Source organism: Lactuca sativa, chromosome 3, assembly GCF_002870075.4.
Source record: "Lactuca sativa cultivar Salinas chromosome 3, Lsat_Salinas_v11, whole genome shotgun sequence".
Classification (NCBI taxonomy): domain Eukaryota; kingdom Viridiplantae; phylum Streptophyta; class Magnoliopsida; order Asterales; family Asteraceae; genus Lactuca; species Lactuca sativa.
Window position 1 is genome coordinate 47,640,501 of NC_056625.2, and position 8,900 is coordinate 47,649,400.

The following is an 8,900-nucleotide window of genomic DNA, read 5'->3' on the forward strand; positions in this document are numbered from 1 at the left end:
CAATAAATAATTATAATACGATAAGCTTTCTTGGATTTATGTGGTTACTATATTTGTGAGATTATCTATTTTAAGGGTTATATATATAGAGATATAAGATATAAGAGATGTGCATGGATTTGGATTTGGGTTTGGGTTTCGTGGAACTTGGTTTTCATTCGGGTAATTAATTATGGATATTTGATCGTTATTTAATTAAGGAAACTCCTAATTCGGTGTTGACGGGAATATAAAAACTTGAACGAGGGATGTTTGACTTCCATTTAAAGGACTTTTTGACGCCCCCTCACCACCCACTGATACCCACGTTAGAAACTTTTTTATTGATTTATTTTTGTTTCATGCCAACTCAAGACTAATTTGATAATAAAAATAAGTTCTTTCTTAAATAATATATGGGTTAGTGATTTTCGTCCATTTTTATTTTTTTTCATATACACCAATATATTTACTCTAATACATCAAAATATTTTCATGTCACATTTAGAAGCTATCTGTTTTTTCTTTAAAACCACTTCTGACTACTTATTGATGCGTCGCGCAACATTTGATCCTTCGTAGCTGTTTGTTTTTTAGAAGACTTCTGACTTAAAAACTGTTGCACGTATGTTGCGTGACCCTCTGCTTCAAACATTTTCACATATTACTTTAATTTATTGCAGCAGTCTGCAGAGACTAAAACACAGATAGACTTTTTATTACATGTTGAAGCCGTTTGGTCCCCTTCTTCTGCTACAGAGGGTTGCAGAGGTGGTACGCAGACTTCATACATTTTCGTTTCAAAAAACCAAACACCTTCTTAATCTTTTATGATTTTTGACACTTATTTGAAATAAATAATATCCACATATCAATTTTGTTTTTTTTCAATTTTCATAAATTAAAATGCTACATGTAATACTAATATTTATATATGTAATATATTAATTATAATAAAGGTGACAATAAATGGAAAATCTTTCCAAAAATGTGTTTATTTCTTTCGATTTCAAAACTCTTAAACTTAAGTCCAAAGTCCCTGACTTTCCAAATAATGCCTCTTTGTACCTCATATCACGCATTGATTTCATTCTTCCATTCCAAATTCACGTCTACCGCTCCATATAACCGTTCATGGGTTCCTGTGTTCCTTGTTCAGTTGTTGATTCATGTAACACCTTATTTTTACTACTTCTGTATATTGTAACATTAAGCTATTATTATCTAATCCGAAGTAGAAATATATTACTTTGAGCCAAAACAAGCATTGTAAATATATAGAAAACATCAACACGATTTCCATAGATATGTAGAACGCGTAAATTCGACTTCATATAAAGAATTTATGTTTCTTCGAAGTTTCATGATTAAACCAACAAAGCTCAGCATAATGTAAAAATTGAATTTTAGGTATGTTACTTATTAGCCTAAAAAATCTAAACAAAAGTCATAGTAGTCGCAAAACTAAGAGTGTGCATATGGATAACGTCTAAATTTGACTTCAATTGAGAAAGTTTTGATTTTTAGTAGTTTCAGTGTAACAGTGTGCAACAGAGAAACCGAATTTGAAATTGTTTGATTGTTAGGAAAAACAATATAAACGAGAATTGAAGATATTGGTAATAGGAGTCCATCGATATAAGGATAGTCGAGAATGAACGTTGGATGAGAGAATTGTGAATTTTTAGAGGACTTTAACAGTCTAAGCATGTTAAAAATATAACTTTAAAAATAAAATCAAAATTAGCTGACGAAGTCTAAATGAAAGTTGTAGATCTCGTTGATAACTATGCATGGATATAAAACCCGTCGAAAACGTAGCTCATATGGAGAAGTTATAGAATTTTTAAGAAATCAAAAATCCTCGAGCGCAACTGCGCTCAAAGACCAGATATGCGGCACGCCTGAAACCCCCACCCGAATCGTGACATGTGTCACCAATAGAAAACGACCATGTCACACTTTCTGACCATGAGCACAGCGACCACCCCTTCCAGGCCTATAAATTGATGTGAAATCCTTTATTTCCCTCGCCACTTTTCAATCTTTCTCTCTCAAACGTTCTCCCTTCTAGAATCCGACTTTTTCGGGTTCCTGAGTGTTTTTAGCAATACTCTATTATATCTAGGAGTATGAAGAGAATGAGTATTTGGGTCAGAGTTTTGTGCGTGTAATTACTCGATATTCGCTATAAACTCTATAAGTTAAGTTACGCTTATTTTATTTAAGTGTAACTTTTAATTATAGTCATAGTCGTTATTATTAACATATAATTAAGATTTATTAGTGATTCCAAGTCAATATATTGTTTGATCCACTTATGGGAGTAATGTCTAGACTGGATTTAGTGAGGGGTTTAAAGTGGGATTTCCAAACAATATACTTTGTATACCAAACGGTCCCTACCTCCGATATGATCCTACATGGTTATTCATTACTTGATAGATCTTGATGCAGACATTGGGATTATTGAGGAATCTAGACTATAATTTTAGTCACCAGGATTATGAATCTAGGCTAAGACGTAGTGTTATGCATTTAGGTCTCTGTAAAGTGTGAAGGCGAAGCATTGCCCTAACTTCGAGTCACCTACGCAGCCCAAGTGAGTTCTTTTCACTATACTGCATACTCCAGTATGCATCCTCTGTATGTTAGGATATAATTACCTTGTATTACGTGTTGGATTAGGTGTCTAAGCCAATAACTAAATTGGTATATACTTGAACTGAAAGCAAAGTCCTTTTTAGGTTGCCCTCAAAACTAGTAATTAATGGAATGATTTTTGGAGAGAGGTGTTGATTTATTGGTTTACTATATGATTAATAAATAGAAATATGATTTATTAATATATTATGATATTAACATATTAATTAGAAATAGTAGTATTTAATTAATAATTAATCAGAAATTAATTGGAAATAATTTTGGGATTAATTGGATTAATTAAAAATACAAGGACTTAAGATGTAATTGTTCAATAGTTGAACAATAGAAGGATTCTTGATCCTTCCTACGGAGAACAAAATTTAAGAGCCTCCTAGGTTTCTAGAATGTCCCATGTGGATAATAAGGAAACTAGATAACACCATATTTGAAATAGCATTATTTTATTTCAAATTAAGGTTTCTAGGGTTTTCCTATAAACTATAAGCAGGTCTCCTTGGACTCCCTATTTCATCCCATGCATACCAAGAGTTAGAAGAGTCAAAATTATGCTTCCATCTCCTCTCTCCTCTCAAGTCTTCAATTGTTAGGGTTTGGGTACAAACCATTAGAGACATCATAATTTCTATGTTGGCTTTCCAAGAAAACTGAAGAAAGGAATTCTTGATTATTTACAGTAATAATCAAAGAGGTATGTAAAACCTAATCCTTTTAATTTTGATTATAGTACGTTTTCCTTTGGGTTTATGATGCTTAATTGTTTATTGCTTTCAGTAGAGAAAACTTAGATCCAAAGTAGGTTGCATGTGAACTTAAGGGTTAAGTTGTTTTCGCCACATGTATTGATTATAACCTATAAAACCTATCAGTGATATTAAAGCCACAGTTTTCCATTGATTATGTATAATGCTGAATAGATCAAAATTATAGTTTATTGAAATTAAACCCTAAGGGATTGAAATTTTGAAAAAAAGATTAGGGTTCTTGAAACCCTAGCCTCCACCCCATAAATTTCGAAAATGGCTAAGGTTTGTTTGGGTTTATCTAGTTTCCTTAATTATTGTTTTAAAAGCCTTAAAATAGAACAATTAAAATTGGATAAATCATGCCCTATTTTTCAAAAAATAGATAGGGTTATGGATTATGATTAAATTTGAATTGTTTAATAGTAAATAATTATTTAATCCATAAATGATTTAAATTAATTTAATTAATAGTTAATGAAAAGATAAATATTAAATCATAAATGGTTAAAATTGAATTGAATTAAAATTTTTAATTTAGATAATTAAAATTTTAAACCTTGTATTTTGAAATGTTTTAAAATACACCTTACACACACATACACACACACACACACACACATATATATATATATATATATATATATATATATATATATATATATATAAAATTAAAAATAATTGCTATATGTATAAGAAAAGTCTATCAAATCAATAATATTCATCATGTGTTGAGGAGGGTCATTAGCCGAACGAGTTTGAAAGGACATAATCTCGATTCAATAATTTTTCTCGTGTATTTAATCACAAGTTATTATATGTATGTAATCATATATGATCTAAACGAAAATCGTAATAGTCTTAAAAGCAAGAGCATGCATATAGAGAACGTCCAAATCTATCTTCAATTGAAAAGTTATGATTTTTAGCAATTTCAGCATAACAGTATGCAATATAAAAACCGAATTTGAGATCGGTCGATTATTAGGAAAGATAATCTAAACAAGAGTTGAAGATCTCATTAATAGGAGTCCATAGATATAAAGATAATCGAGAACGGATGTTGGATGAGAGAGTTATGAATTTTTAACAGACTTTAACAGCCTAAGTCAGTTAAAAATATAACTTTAAAAATAAATTCAAAACTAGCTGGCGGAGTCTAAATTAAAGTTGTAGATCTCGTCGATAGCTACACGTGGAAATAAATCCCATCAAAAATGGAGCTCGTATGAAGAATATCTAGCTTTTCTAAGAAAACAAAATTTCCCGCGTGCAGCCCCGCGCCCAGACGAAGGTCGTGACGCGCCTCTGACCTCCCATAAGATCATGCCATGTGTCAGCACCCATAGTTTTCCACGTCATCGCTACCGACCAAGGGCGCAACGCACCCATATAGGGTGTGCGGCGCACCCCCCCCCCCCCCCCCCCCCCCGCCCTACACAGCCAATAAATACTTCAATTTTGCTGCTCATTCTTCCACACCTTTCTTCATAACTCTCTGGAATTCTCTCCTAGATTTTAGCCCTTTTCTCCTTATTTCCTAGCCACCATAGCAAGGCCCTATGCCATCAAATAAAAGGCGATTAGAAGCTCCCGGATCAGAGTTATGTCCGCATAATTATCCGGCTTCGCTAGAAACTCTTTGTATGTTAGGTTACACTTATGATATGTGCATAATTAGTTAATTATTTAACGTATATTCTTAGTTATTTTTGATTAATTATGAGAATAATGTGGACAAAAGGTACTTAAAATGTTGTGAATTGTGTTTTCAGTCCAAAAGATATGTTTGGAGGCAAAAAGGAGAAAAGGAAAGCAAGTGAAGATAAAAGAGTGAAAGAATGAGTCCTACTCGGCGAGTAGATCGACCCTACTCGGCGAGTGCCCGACGATATGCCAGAAGATAACTACAATTGCAAATTCAAGACGGATAAGTATGGACCTACTCGGCGAGTTGATTCTGCTACTCGCCGAGTACCCCCTGTTTTGGGATATCTATAAAAGACGAATCCTTGTTCCAGGAGGAGGCATTCCGGGCGATTTATGAAGGATCAGCTGCGACTAAAAGGTTCAGAAGGCGCTAAGGAACCCTAGGCTTCAAGAGTTGGAAGAATTCAAGCAATTAGGTTAATTCTACCACTTAGACTTAGGAATTAAACATGTTTGCTTTCATAAACTTTGTTTTTATGCTTGTTTCTACTGCAACTATGAGCTAAACTCGTTTTTGTTTCTGTTTGGGGAATACCAAAGAACTCCTATGGTTTAATTATTGATTCTTGTTTAATTGTCTATTGGTGATTTATTAAATTAAGTTTGTTAAAGAACCTTATGTATTAATCACTACTATTTTCTGTTAATTGGAAGGCAATTAGGTTGCATGAACATCACTTAATTGTTAACCTCATATGTCTATGTGAATGCTAAAACGTATGCTTGGAAGTAATGAGTATGAAACTAAGATTAATAAGAAAATAGGAAGATTAATGTGTGAGCTTGTTTGAGAAACCATCAACAAGAGGTTAATTGAATTAATAACTTAATTGACCATTACAAATCTTATTTAATCCAAATAATTAATCTAGGGAATTAATCAGTTTAAACACTTGATCAATGCTTAAATTAGTTAATTGTCTAAGGGTTAGGAGTAATGAACATGAACCTAACTATTATCATTGGTAACCAATAGCAATTAATCCACCTTAACTTAAATAACCATAGGAGTGAATTGGTTGAACCTAAATAGAAACATCTTTATCAAATTTGGTGAATAGTTGTTGCTTTAGTTAATTAGTTAATTTAGTTTGTTTAAGTTTCTAGTCTTGCAAAACTAGAGAAAAACCCTTTACTTTTATTATTTGTTTTAGTTAAAATTAGCTATTAGTTTAATTGTCCGTTCCCTGAGTTCGATACCTTACTTATCAATCTATACCACTTAAAGACAGGTTCACTGTCTTTGTGTGCTCAAATTACTAATAAAAAGTAGGGATAAAACTAGTTGGTTTTACACACATCAAGTTTTTGGCGCCGTTGCCGGGGAACGGTTCTAAATAATTAAGCTAATTCCTAATTTTTTTCGATCCTTTGTGTGAGTTTACTTGCATAAAGTTCATTTATTGCAATTAAGTAACTAGTAATTAGGTTTTAGTATCTGTTTTAGTTAGGTTAAAACTTAAATTTTTTTTGAAATATCACTAATACTCGCCGAGTGCACTCGCACCTACTCGGCGAGTAACAGTTTAGTCAGCAAATTTTTTTTACAATCTTTTTGTTCTTTTTACGTTTTTTTTATTTGATTAATTTCAGGACTCTCATGACCAGAGGAGCAAACACACCACTGGTACCCCCGTTTGAAGATCCCGAAACCGAATTGAAAAGAAACAAAGGGAAGGACGTGGAGAGTTCAAGCACACCAAAGAAATCACCATTGTCCAACTTGAAGACTGTTTTTGGGAAAAAGAAGAGCAGTAAATCAGGAGCTTCTAGCGCCTCCTTGACAATTGAGGAGCCAATTCAAGAAGATATTGGATACGAGACCGAGGAAGAAGAGGAGGCAACATACGAACAAGAAACCGAATCGGAGGAAGAGTTAGCATTCACTATGGCTAACATTGATGAAATTCCCATGGGGGAATGGAAGAAGAGGATGCGCGACGACCATGGCCCGGGACTTGTGCAACCCGCAATTCCCGCAACTGCTACCTTCGAGCTAAAAGGTCATATCCTAGCTGCGCTCAAGGAAATACCTTTCTATGGGAAAGATCATGAAGATGCCTACAAACATTTGGATGAAGTAAATGATGTTGCTGATTATTTCAACATTCCAAATGTAACCCGCGAAACTCAACTACTTCGGATGCTTCCGGTAACCTTCAAGGGTGCTGCTAAAGACTGGCTCAAATCACTTCCCCCCGGGTCAGTCACTACTTGGGCCAAAATGAAGGAAGAATTTATAGATCACTTTTGCCCACCATCCAAAATAGCCAAACTCAAGAAGGCCATTGCAAACTTTGAACAACAAGATGGAGAATCTTTATATGAAGCATGGGAGAGGTACAAAAGTCTGCTACGAAATTGCCCACACCATGATCTAAACAGCCAGCAAGAAGTTTCCATCTTTTATGATGGAGTCAATGTCACAACCCGGCAGTTGCTAGACTCACAAGGCCCACTTACAAAGAAGCCACCCCCGGTGATTAAAGAATTGATTGAAGAATTCTCTAAACACTCTAGAGAATACCACAACCCTAGGAATGATGTCACGAGGGGAGCCGCGTACGCTGCTACTGAAGATTTATCCGCGGTCATGGCCATGTTAAAAACCATGGATAGGAGAATGGACAAAATGGATCAAACTATTCATGCCATACGGGTGGGTTGTGAAAACTGCAATGGACCTCACCTCACTAGAGATTGCGATTTGGATGAGAACGGCAACAAAAAGGCATAGGTATGTTATTCGAGTGGTGACCGGTATGATGAAGATTGGCGCAAACAAAAGAAGGAGTGGCTGCCTTACGAAGAGTATAAGAAGGCCAAGGAGGAGAAGTACAGACAAAAAGGAAGAGGCTTTTACCAAAAAGAGGAGCCGGTGCAAGAGAGGAAGCCAAGCTTGGAAGATATGCTAACTAAATTTGTGGCCGCTTCCGAGAAAAGACATAGTGACCATGATGCTGCTATCCAAGAAACAAGAACAATGCTCAGGAACCAGCAAGCATCCATCCACAACATAGAAACACAGCTTGGGCAACTTGCTCAACAACTAAACCAAAGGTCACCGGGTGAGCTTCCTAGCAAAACCGAGAACAACCCACAAGGCGCGCAAGTAAATATTGTTACCACAAGAAGTGGGAAGATTATTACTCCCCTGGCCCCCATTCGAACAGAAGCGAACAAGGACTCACAGAAGGAAGGAACGGAAGTACAAGTCGAAAATCAACACTCACAATCTGAGAGTCCTACTCGCCGAGTAGGACCGATGGACTCGGCGAGTACCTCTGCTAAAACAAGTGATCAGCCACCCTTGAAACCATACCAGCCTCCAATGTCGTACCCAGCCCGAGCCAAGAAGGAGAAGCAGGAAGAGGAATATCAGAAGTTTCTTGATCATATTAAAACTCTTCAAATAAACATTCCTTTCATTGAAGCCGTCATGCAAATGCCCAAGTATGCAAAGTTCCTTAAGGAACTCCTCACTAACAGAAGAAAGATGGAGGAAGTGCAGAAGGTAGTGCTTAATGAGAATTGCTCCGCTGCAATGCTAAACAAATTACCAAAGAAGAAGGGTGATCCGGGGAGCTTAACTATGCCTTGCCAATTTGGCAACTTGGCTGCAATTCATGCCTTAGCTGATTCTGGAGCAAGTGTGAACCTTATGTCATACTCGTTCTTTAAAAAGCTGGACCTCCCGGAGCCAAGGCCAATTCGAATGGCAATTCATTTGGCAAACAAGACAGTTACTTTTCCAAGAGGCATTTGTGAAGATTTGCTAGTAAAAGTAGACAAATTTGTCTTCCC

At 35.5% G+C, this 8,900-nt stretch overlaps 1 non-coding gene across 1 annotated transcript; it reads right to left on the reverse strand.

Moving 5' to 3' along the window:
• Window positions 1-7,368: 7,368 nt before the first annotated feature.
• Window positions 7,369-7,475, reverse strand: LOC128133155 (small nucleolar RNA R71). Its single transcript, XR_008231333.1, has one exon. It is a non-coding gene; the product is annotated as a small nucleolar RNA R71 (small nucleolar RNA).
• Between the last annotated feature and the right edge of the window lie 1,425 nt (window positions 7,476-8,900).